Raw genomic sequence first — 12,857 nt, 5'->3', positions numbered from 1 at the left:
AGAAAAGTTGGTAAAAGGCAATTCATCAAAGCAGAGACAGAAACAAATGGTTTTCATAACCTAGATAATTAACCTCAGAAGTTTGCCAAGGCCAAGAGAATATATATGTGCTATAGCACAGTGCAAACAGCTTAAGGAGGCTGGAAGGCAGAGTTCCTGCCTAAGAAGGAGAGAATCTATTGTGTGCTTCAGGGGCAAATATCTTCTGTCTTCAACAACAAAAATAAATGTGGCAAGGACAATGCATTATAATTTTAACTTCCTCTAGGAATTCAGTAGATATTTCTTTCCTGCTCTAAATTCTATAGTCTAGCCTAGAATATAGCCACCAAAATAATAGTTTAAAATTTTTTAATAATTTGATTTAAAAAAAGCATAGAAACTATTATTAACTCCTAAGGCTGTATAAAAATAGGCAGAATTGGTTTGCCAGACCTGATCTAGCCTAAGAAATTTTTCCTAAGATTTTGACTGAGTTCTTTAGGTTTTCCAGTTGTATTTGTACTTGGCACCTAGATCATGATGACTATTATTATCATTCTTACATTTCCCTCCCTCTAGAAACAGAAGCTAAGCTTTCTTAGAATTTACTGTGTATAATGATATCTTGGCAGTTTTCTAAACACAAACCAAATCATAAATGCTATGTCCAGTTCAAGTTTATAATCAATCAAGAATATACTGGGCACCTGGTATTTGCCAGCATGTACTACCTGAGGGAGATTCTTATGGGAAATAAAATATGAGACATTCTCTGTTCTCAAGGAACTTACAATCTAAGAAGAAACTTTCCCCCTGGTATTGTACATGGGCTCCATACCAGTACTTCATCACACCTTAGTTAAAAAAATTATCACAAATTTCTAGGTCTTTGATGTGGTTTGTTCTTGCCTTTAAAGAAAATTTTAGCAGGCGAAATGCGCAAGTTCATTATATGGGAACCTCAGTGACAATGGCGATTAGATAAGTTATGCTTTTGCAGTAAAACAGTATAGTAAAAGAAAAAAAGGGGAAAATAGCATCTAAAATATTCTGGAAATTCCAATTAACTACAATCCTAATAATACCCAGAAACCTCAAGAGCCCTGGGGTCACATTTCTAATATCAAGCAAACAAAGATAGGAAATTTGCTATAAAAGCAAAAGCCTAAAGCATAACTAATAGACAAGTTGGGGACTTCTGGATGCCCATTTCTGCAGAATCAAGAGAAAGAATAGAAGTCTCTGTCTTTAGAAAGACCTAGGTCTAACTCTATAGGCAAAGTATCAATGTGGAAAAGAAATATAAAATTAAAGCAGTAGATCTATAGAAGTGATATCACAATGTAGTATGAGATAGTGGAGAAATGAGAGGCAGATACAATCGGGAATGTGTGCTCTACTTAAAAAAAACTCATCATAACAATACTATTGAGCTACTGAAAAACTTTGAGAATCTGTAAAAAGGACATTACATAATGTTCAGTATACTTTATGTATAGCATAGAATGTGAAGTTCTGATAGCCAAGAGACCTGGTTTGGAGTCCTAAATTTGCTGTTGACTGTGAGATCCTGTGAGATCAAGTCATCATTTGGAGATTTTAATTTCTTAATTTTTAAAATGATGTTAATCATAAGATATTTCTACTTTGAGACAACAGTGACATTTAATACAACCACTTAATTTTCAGGTGAGGAAACAGAGATCCTAAAAAGGAAAGTAATCAAACTAATATTAGCTTATTTTTCCTCATCAAGTTATAGTGATGATGAAATGAAATATAATCACATCATTTCAGAGCTGTATAATAAACACTTTGCTAAAAAAAAAATAATAAGTCTGGGGGTCAACTGGGTAAGCTCAGTGGATTGAGAGCCAGGCTTAGAAATGGATTTTGCTTCAAACACTTCACAGATAAGTGTGAGCTGGACAAGTTCCTTAACCCCCATTGCCTAACCCTTTCCACTTTTTTGCACAGGAACACATACACAATTTTTTTTTGAAATTTCTATTTAATTATTTTAGAATATTTTTCCATGGTTACAAGATTCATGTTCTTTCCCTGCCCTCCTCTAATCCCCCTCCCATAGCCAACACACAATTCCTCTGGGTTTTGCATTTGTCATTGATCAAAACCTATTTCTATACCATTAATATTTGCACTAGGGTAATCATTTAGAATCGATATCCCCAATCATATCCCCATTGACCCATGTGATCAAGCAGTTGTTTTTCTTCTGTGTTTCTATTCCCACAGTTCTTCTTCTGACTGTAGATAGTGATGTTTCTCATAAGTCCCTCTGAATTGGCCTTGATCATTGCATTGCTGCTAGAAGAGAAGTCCATTACATTCGATTGTACCACAGTATATCAGTCTCTGTCTACATTGTTCTCCTGGTTCTGCTCCATTTACTCTGCATCAAGTCCTGGAGATCATTCCAGTTCACATGGGATTCCTCCAGTTCATTATTCCTTTGAGCACAGTAGTATTCCATCTCCAACAGATATCACAATTTGTTCAGCTCTTCCCCATTTGAAGGGCATCCCCTCATTTTCCAATTTTTTTGCCACCACAAAGAGTGCAGCTATGAATATTCTTGTACAAGCCTTTTCCTTATGATCTCCTTAGGGTACAAATCCAGCAGTGCTATGGCTGGATCAAAGGGTAGGCAGTCTTTTAGTGCCCTTTGGGCATAGTTCCAAATTACCTTCCAGAGTGGCTGGATCAATTCACAACTCCACCAGCAATGCCAAAATAAAACTTTAAAATGGAAGGTAAGGGTTTTCACTTGACCAGAAAGGGAGGTAGGATCCATCACAGAATAATAAATACTTTAATGGATCTTTGTTCTCATCAATGTTGGTTGTCCTTCCAATGGTACAAAATGCAAGCCATCAACGTCATCTCTTTTGTGAAGAGAAGATCAGGATGGACCATATATCCTAGAATGTAGGCTTCTTGAGAGCAAGAGCAATCTCAATTTAATGTTTTTCCCCCCTGGCACTTAGCACAGCACCCAGCACATAACTGATGCTTTACAAATTTATTGGAGGTTGTTCAGTTGGGAAATTGAACATCATTTTGAAGTCACCCAACCTGATCTATGACACTAAAAGAAAATTTTCTTCAGCATATTCTCCTTGTTTTGCTATATGTCTGAGATTCAACATAATCTGAAAGGAATAAAAAATTTACCCAAAGTTCAAAGGAACAATCCATGCAGGGGTAAATAGGCTACCAATTATTACTAATAATAACTTCTATGTGGGAGATGACAAAGATATATCTTGAAATTTAAGAGTCAGAAATGGACCTCAGTGGCCAATGGAGTCCAACCCATATACAAAAGGAACCCTTATTATCACCAGCAGAGAAGTGACAGTACAGAATCAAGGATGAACATTATCAGGAAAGCAGATAGATCAGAGAGAGAACAAGAATGAGCAATAGAAAGTCAACAGGCAAGGTGTTAAACTAGTATCTATGAATTATGTAAAGTCTCAGAGGGGAAGCATTCAGCCCCATGAGTACTTGAGGAGATCTTCCATGTAGGATTTATAAAAGATATACACAAGATAATAAAACATAATGCATTTCTAATATTTGTACCACTGACAGGATTATCAAAGTGTAGAATAGGGATTACAAAGCTATTAATGACAATGAAGATTAAAATTTAAGGGTTTATGAAAAGCATAAGGTTTCTCATAAAACTGTCAAAGGGTAGAATACCTTGTGAATAAGTAATCAGTAAAGCTTTATTTGTCCTTCCCTCTCCCTTTAATTTTATTGCCTACTAGCACCTGGTCAAATTGCATAAGTAGATGCATATATACAAGATATACAAGATTCAAGACTAGAACTAGAGAGGAAATACAGAAATAGAGAACAAAGGGTCACTCTTAGAGATGGGAAAACTTATCTCTTACATATATTGATTCAGTGATACTGAACCAGTCACTTAAACCTCTCTGAGTTCTAAGCAACTCTTTATGACAATGTTATAGAATAGATTCATATCTACAGTGATTTAATTTCCTTATAACAACTTCCATCTGCTATTGATTCATACATGTGACTATTTGCATAAAAATGTATATGAGAAAAATGCTCTTCTTTTTCCTTACCACTGAACATGCTAGAGGGAGGCAACATGGTGTAGGGGGAAAGATGTCTGAACACGGTGTTTTAGGACCTGAGCTTAAATTCTAGTTCTACTCATTATTTGTGCCATCTTTAGGAATTTGCTTCATCTCTTTTAGGCATAGGTTTCCAAGTTCCCTATGAGAGTTGAATTGGGTGATCTAAGATCTGTGATGCCATGAATGCTTCTTGATCTACAATCATATGACATTGGCTTAATGTAGAGTAAGTACAAGGAACACATAATTTACAATTAGGAATCCTCAGAGATTAACAAAACACCCCTGGAACAAATGATCTGTGTGTAGGCAACAAAAGAGAACTGAGACACCTACAATCTGCCCTTCGACTCACTTGTACCAAAGCTTTCCAGACTAGACAAGTTCTATAGTTTACCTTCTAAGAGCCCAGTGGAAATCATATGGCTCAAAAACTGGTATATTTTTTACTTTTTCCATTAAACTAGTCAAGCCTTATGTTTAAATGTGTGGATTCACAGTTCCTTTCCTTAAACTCACAAACTAGTCACCTGGATAGACTTATCTTCTGGATATAAAACCCACCTCTGATGCATAGTATATATTTAACTTTGAATGTCAGTTAACTTTGGGTAAGACTAGTAAACTAATTTAGACTTCCATTTGATCATCTTTAAAATGATGGGACTAGGTAAGATGACCTCTGACATCACTTCAGTTATACATCTGTGATATACAGTGATTCATTCTCCATTAAAGCAATTTTCAAGCAAAAAAAAAAAAAAATTAAACCAGCCTGAAGAAGGACAGATGTAAACTATGAATTGGTCACTTCAGTACCTGTCATGAGGGCAACTATTGGTGGAAGTAATTTCAAAATAAACTAAAAAAAAACTGAAATGTTAATCCTTGGCCGTTATTGTCAAGTAAAGCAAATCTAATCATTGTTCATCATGACAACTCAGATATTGCCATTCTTTCATTAAATTATGTTTACCATCAACTTGATTACTCTAAATCATAACCTTCCAAAACACAAAAAGGAGAAATATTGTCTAAAAATACATTTCTCTTTCACATTCTAAGAAAAATATATAAACTTTAATGTCACCTTTGTCTTTTTATTTTCTGTGAATTCTCCTGAATTTGTTGCTTTTATTGACAAAGTTGGAAATTATATGTATAATGTTCTTGTTACTGCTTTTTTTACTTCATAAGTCCTTCTAAATTTCTTTATGTTTCTCATATTTGTCATTTATTATGACTCAAAAATATTTTATCATATTAATACCACAATTGGTTTAGCCATTTCTCAGTCATTGGATATTGGGACTCTTTCTAAATTATTACTATTGTAAATAATTCTGCTAAAATTACAGATTTCCCCCTTTCAATAACATCCTTAGGATATGGTTCCAATAATGAGGAAACAAAGTTAAAGGACACAAGCAACTTTATAAAGTATATCATAACTCAATACTACTTTCCAAAAAGATTGTAGCAATGTACACCCCCTGCAGGGAGCTGCATTGCATGCCTGTTTCTTTACACAGCCACACTAGATTTGAGTTTCATTTTTAAACCATTTTGTCTCTTCTCTAGGAAACCTGTTTCCAAGTTATTTTAGTTATTGCTAGTATTGATTCTCCTAATGTTCAGGCCAACCTCCTCTGGATAAGCTCTTACTTGTCATTATCCTTCCTAATATGTGACACCCAGAATATTGTGCAATAGTTCAAAAATGGTCCAAACAGGAGAGAGTACAATGGAACTATCTTTAAACTTCTATCTATTCCTGCTTTCAAAAACTATACCTAGAGGCAACTAGGTAGCACAGTGGAAGAGTGCAAGGTCTGGAGTCAAGAGAACCTGGCTTCACATCTGACCTCAGACATTTCCTTAGCTGTGTGGCTTTGGGCAAATCACTTAACCCCAATTGTCTAGTCCTTACTGCTCTTCTGCCTTAGATGCAATTTATTTGAAGGCAGAAAGTAAGGATTTAAAAGAATTTTTTAAAAACCTATACTAAATATACACAATGTATTAATCAAATGCATGTATGCCTTAACAATGGTAAAGAATCATTACCAATAATAACTAACAATTGGCCCATCAAAACTGTTTGGTAAGGGCAGCTAGTATTACTTGTCAAAAGAACCCACAAAGTCATTCTCTAATCAAATTATCTAGAATTAGAATAATAAGGCTAAAAGTCTAGTGACCTAAGGTTTATTCCCTGCTTTGACACTAAAGAACTGAGTAACCTTGGACAAAGGGAAGCAATATAACTTCTCAGAGGTTTAATTTAGTAAAAAAAAAATAAAGCCTAACTAGCAATTCTGTTTTGACATATTCTGTTCATGAATACACATACATCACTTATAAATTGTAATCTTATTTGTTTATTATAGGAAGCCTTGTGTGGTAGATGGTGTAAGTACTATTATTCCTACTTTACAAATGAGAAACTGAGGCTCAGATATATGACTTTCCTAAGATCATATAGCTAGTAAGTGACAGAACTAGACTTCAAACCCTTAGGCTCTCGTTGCAATTAATACAGTCCAATTTTATTGTATATCTAGTGCTATTGCACTACACAATGCTGTTTCCCAACCTGTAAAATAAAGCGATTGAGCTGGATGATCCCTAGGACCTCTTTCTTTGGCATTTAGGGATTCATGATTAGTTGATTCATTCTATAACAATTGGTTCTGAACTTCACTTCCAGAGCTTGTAGCAGTCATCTGGGAAATTAGGGTAACATTTTTTTAAGTTAATTTAGGAGTTGGGGGAAATCAAGGTGGAGGGAAAGAAGTCAGCCACATCTCGCTCTAGTGCAGAGACCACAGGGGGTATCTTCATTGTTCCAGGGAGGATGAGTGAGAATGGAAATGAGGTGCAGCCTATTTTCCCAGATGGTAACCTTGATTTGAAAAAGGACCTTCGATGGCTCCAGGCGCCATCAAATCTGGACATTTTACAACCTCCCTCTTTAAATACCATATATTTGCAGCAGTAAAAGATGTTACCCATGAAGAATTAGGGAGCTTATTAATCTGTTTCATGGAAGATAGTTAGCCACTTCACATTATACCAAGATAGATTAGGTAAGCAACTGTGAGATCCAGGAAACATCTGCTAAACAAAATCAAAATTAATGGTAAACAGAATGGGATTCTTAATGGCTTCAGCTCATCCAGATGCAGAGAACAATAAAAGAGCTATTAGAGACAGCTGCCAATTAGAGACTAATTCCAAGTGCTTTCAGAAAGGAAGGTTTGAGCTCGTGTCCCACGTTCTCATGAATTGCTATGCCAGGTTGGTTTAGCACTTACACACCTCTGAACAAACCTTATAACTATCCTGGCTGCACCCGTCTGTCACTCTGAGCCTCTCTCCTTTTCCAGAGACAGAATCACTCCCCCAGCTGTGACCTGCATCACCATAAGGCAGAGGCTGCACCTACCTGTAAAAGCACATTGAGCAGCTTCCTGAGATGCTGGGTCATGCAACCTGGCATTAGTACCTGCCCACGCACTTGCAGGCTCTAATCACAGAGCAATCCAAACCAGCTAGGATAGCTCAGAGATAACCCCTTGTTCTTGAGAGGCAGATGACAAGAACTAAAATTGAAGTAACCACGTTCTCAGCTGTCTGGAGGGCTCCCTGCAGCTGTAATTGAGGGGGATGGGAATCAGTTAGAGGCAAGTATTGGTTTCAGGCAGATGGATTCTGGCAATTAAAATCACTATTGGCCTCTCACTTCTGGCACTGTAAGACAAGGAAGGGTTCACCTTGGCTTCCGCCTTCGGTCTAATCTCAAGAAAAGGTAGAGAGTCAATTTTAGGGCTAGATGAAGAAGTTATGAAAATAATAGGCATTAGAAAGAACACAACTGCTCATCGCATCTGGGGAGAGGTAGGGGATGGAAGAGGGATGGTATTAGAGGTTTAGATACAAAACCTTATAGGGTAAGATTCCAGATGATTGTGAGAGGAAGTAATTATTGAGCTTCTCATTGAACTTTGACAAATATTTAGTAATTATAGGATGCAGAGATAAAAATAAGGTAATCCTAGCACTCAAGGAGCTGACATTCTACTGAAGGAAAACCAAATGTTTATTAGTAAAATGTAAAGTAATTTGGAATTGATCTCAGGAAAGGTTCTAGGTAGAAAATAGGCTTGAATTGAGTCTTGAGGGAAACTAGAGACTCCAAGAGGCATTGATGAGGAAAGACAGCATCTCAGATTTGGAATAGACCAGGCAAAGGCAGAGAAGAAGGATCTGGATCATTTACTGGGAACAATAAGAGTACTTAGAAGGGCAGCTAGATGGCTCAGTGGTTAGAAATTCAGACCTGGAAACAAGAGGTCTAGGGTTCAGATCTGTCCTTAGATACTTCCTGTGACCCTGGACAAGTCATATAATCCCCAAAGCCTGGCTCTTACCACTTTTCTGCCTTGGAACTGATATGTAGTATTAATTCAATTCCTTGCAAGGATGAGAGAGACAGACAGACAGACAGAGAGTGCATAGAGTTTGATGGAATGTCTTTGATTCATGTCAAAATTTTCATAACCTTTACCTAAAGTGTGCATAGCATATATGAGGAAATAATGAGAATTCATTACGGAAAAGAGGCTTGAAACAAATTACAGAGGGTTCTTAAATGCAGTTTCTATTTCCTATTCTTCTCATCCTACTTAACCATTTCTCAGATTTCTCATTAACCCTACAAAACCTTCCAAATCTAAAAAAGAAACTGAGTCCCTGGACAGTGTTAGGAGACAATATTCTTCTAGCAGACAGGTCTAGTAGGTAGCATTTGTGCTCAGAGAAGCCTTTTAGATGAGATGAAGAAAGCAGAGTTGCTAAACAACTTCCATCAATTAAAGGTTTAATGAACCTTGCAACTATCATCTCAGAGAAAACTCTTGTTCCTACAGCAATAAGTCAAGCCCCTTGAAGGCACATATTTCAACTCCTCTTGCTGCTCTGATCCTGTCAGTGCTAATGAAGCTCTGATACCCCAGGTTAACCACAGTTATTTAAAGCAGCAAATCTTGGAACAACAGTTTCTCATTGACAAGTCAGGAACTGAACTGAAAGAAAACCAGCAAACAGAGAAACAGGAGGCCTCTGCATGGAATACAAGCTCCTTGGGAGAAGAGGCTATTTTGTTGCTGTCTTTGTGTCCCTAGTACACAGGGCTCTGCCTGACACATAGGAGCTATTTAATCCTGTTTGTTAATTGATATAGCATGTCAACTTGCTAATGGAGTAAATAGCCTGCTACAACTAGATTTGCACAGGGACTTTCAGCCAACCTGTGGTCTACCACTAAAAGCACTCACTCATGTTCACATAATCTCATGAAGCATATTTGAATGACTGATGTGAGAATGTCCTTCACCTGACCTAGAACTACTTCTGTCATCCTATAAATGTCAGAAACAAACAAAAAAAAGGTAGAAATTCTATAGCTGACCAAAAAAGACTTCTAGAAAGTCAGAGAAGGACCTAATAGTGTTTCTAAAGTTTGCAGGTAACTTGAAGAAGGCTAAAAGAGGGAATGGATCATAAGACACAAATATGTTCAGTTCTACCTTCCTTGTCCTTTTAAGGTCTTGATCAAAGGCCTAAAATGGGTCATCTGGTTCAATCTCTTCTTTTTACAGATGAGGAATCAGAGGTCCAAAAAGGTCAAATGATTTACCCAAAGTCACTCTGGCAGTAAGTGATGGAGATAAAATTAGAACCTAAGTTCTCTGACTCCAGAGGCCAATGAATTTTCTGCTGCGCCCTGCTTTCTCCCCAAATCTCAGAACCTAGGGGAAGGAAAGCTGAAGCATAAAGTTTGCCTCCAACCTAAGGCATTTGTTGCTAGACTGCAATGACTAACTTTCATTTGATGATATTCACACTTCTTTCCTTCCACTTTTTCCCCCCTCTTTGCATACATACACTGTGTGTGATCTTGAGAAGATTCACAGCCTACTGCCCAAGGCCTTGAATTCCTAGACACCCATACACTTTAAGAATGCCTGTGGTGATATTAAAGGAAATGGTTTGGCTGTTCCCATATTCATTCCAGAAACACACAATAAAGGAATGATATGATCTTTGAGCAGAGAGGGGAAAATGTTATAGAACATCAGGTCACATTTGCTGGAAATTTGTGCTGAAGGGTGGTCAGCCATAAAAACAAGATCATTTCTAAGCAAGGGGAATATCATGACTAGAGTGCTTTGAATTTCCCTTTGCAAAACCACATTCTAGGGGTAACTGGGCAGCTCAGTGGATTGAGAGCCAGGCCTGGAGACAGGAGATCCTGGGTTCAAATCTTGCCTCAGACATTTCCTAGTGTGTGACCCTGAGCAAGTCACTTAACCCCCATTGCCTAGCCATTACCACTGTCCTGCTTTGGAACCAATACATAGTATTGATTCCAGGACAGAAGGTAAGGGTTGAAAAAACCACTGCATTCTTTAAGAGTTTTGGTGGCAAAGGGAGGAAAGTGCACTTAATCCCTTCTTGATGCCTCTTGTGTATCTCCGAGCTGGGGCTTCTTTCTCAAAGCACAACCCCTCATCCCTGTCACTCAAGACAGATTTCTATTTCAAAAATTAGCAATTCAGAAGACATTAAATTTACATTCAACACAGTAACAGAAGCTGTAGTTTCATTAATATAGGAAACCCCTAGATGAAGGAACTCCCTCCACAAAGGCATGTCAGCAACTCTTCTGCAACTTATTGTCTTTAAAAGTTGCTTTGAACCCTGACAGGATAAAGTGACTGCTCAAGGTTGTAGTATTTGATGTCAATTAATCTTGAACCCAGGTTATTTCTCATTGCTAGCTTAGCTCTCAATGCACTATGAAATACTGCCTTTCATACTTGGTGTACAAGACACAAACTTAGGAAATGTACCCTCAATGATATCAGACCAACAGCAGTCACAAATCTCCTTTGTCTTGAATATCCTCTTCCTTCTCCTTGTTTATGTGGAGCCCTTTGGACAACATTCTCCTAGTCAAAGAACCATGCCACAAGAAACATACCCCTAAGGACAGTTCTCAGTTAGTTGTAATGCACTGGTCTACCACTAAACTTTATTCCACTGACATAGCAAGAACTTCTAGTAACACAATGGGAAATGTAGAATCAACTCAAGTTAGTCAGATTTGACCTCTTCCCAGGGGGAAGAACAAGAGACATATTATTAGAAACAGCCAGAAGAAGTAGTAAGTCTATCGAAATGTAACCATGAGGCAACAAATAAATTGTACTGATTTGGGGTTTGCATTTTTATCTAAACTTACATAAATGGCGAAGTTATTAAATATAGTCTAATACTCTTAGAGGAATATATTTCCAAGGAGATGGCCAGGTCCTGGCTATACCTCATCTGTACTGTGGAAATCCTTGAATCAAGATAAAAGGTTGGATAGTGATGTCAGAGACATGCACATGTTCTCACTGTATCTTTTTTAATGTACGGCATACAGATATAGATATGATATACACAGATGTAGATGTCAATGAAAATGGTTTGGTTGATTCCTTGAACTTAGTGTGTCATGCCCCTTCCTAAATCAATAACCAGACCAATAGAGGGTAGGACTGAGAAAGGCAATCCTGGACCTCATCCTTCCCTCCCTCATGAACTCTCTGGTCTCTAGACACAATGGAAGACCAGCAGGAGATCCTGTTTTGGGCACTTCACAGACTTAGAGAGGAAGGTTTAAGTCATAGAACTTGTCAGGCTTTGAACATGTCATCCCAAAAAGGAGTGTTTCTTTCAGTGTCTCTCATTCTGTAACTAAATTATCCAAGCTGACATGTCACCCGGAGATTGACTGAGTTAGATGAAAAGACACCAGAGAAAGTCAGGCTATCACAAAGAATAAGCCAGTTCTCTCTAGTTCAAACAACTTTAGTGGCAGGCAAGGACAGTAGTAGGGAAGTTCTCTTAATTTTGCCATTGGACTTTTATGTCACCCAGTTAGTTGTATATGCAGGAGACATATGTCCAGAAAAGAGAATAACTGACGTCTAAAAGCAAAAGGACAGACATTTTACACGAGTATGGTGGGTACTTATGAATTATCTCAATTGTCATATGGTATATCATGATGATTTTTCATTAAAATCAAAGGCTATAAACTCTCGAGGACAGAGGCAGAAAAATTTGCAATGTATCCAAACTAAAGATTTAGGAAATTTTTCATCACACACACACACACAGAATGGAAGAGACCTTAAAGGTCATGTTGTTCAATTCCTTTTCTCTCTGTATAGGAAAAGATAAAACTCAAGAATTTAAATGACTTGTACCAGATCTGATGAGTAATGATTATCAGAGTCAGGATCTGAGCTCATTAGGTCTTTGGTCACTAAAACTACTGCTTTTCCCCCCATTGCCACAATACAATGTCTCAAAAATCTTAGGACACTAAGAGTTTTGAGATACCTTATATAATAATAAATAATTTGGTGCAATAATCATGATGCTTAAGGAGAGGGGTGGTTTTTCTTACCCACCTTAGGATCTAGTATCTTAAAGATGATGATGACAAGACTGTTTATCTCATGTGTATTTATGACATGACTGTCTCTATCTCTCTGTCTCTCTGATTCTTGCTTTCTCTTTCTCTCTCTCTCAAAAGAGGGCCTTTGATGACTAAAAGGATTTAAAAAAAAATAAATAAGAATAATCCTCTTGTATAACCAGAAGATTGCATAG

The 12,857-nt window shown here is 37.3% G+C and overlaps 1 protein-coding gene across 1 annotated transcript in view; it reads right to left on the bottom strand.

Annotated features, from left to right (window-relative positions):
* FSTL4 (follistatin like 4) overlaps positions 1 to 12,857 on the bottom strand; it is an 857,042-nt gene that overhangs the window by 787,155 nt on the left and 57,030 nt on the right. The window lies entirely within an intron of this gene.

This window comes from Monodelphis domestica, chromosome 1 (genome assembly GCF_027887165.1).
Source record: "Monodelphis domestica isolate mMonDom1 chromosome 1, mMonDom1.pri, whole genome shotgun sequence".
NCBI lineage: Eukaryota > Metazoa > Chordata > Mammalia > Didelphimorphia > Didelphidae > Monodelphis > Monodelphis domestica.
This window is presented reverse-complemented; position numbering and strand designations above follow the sequence as displayed.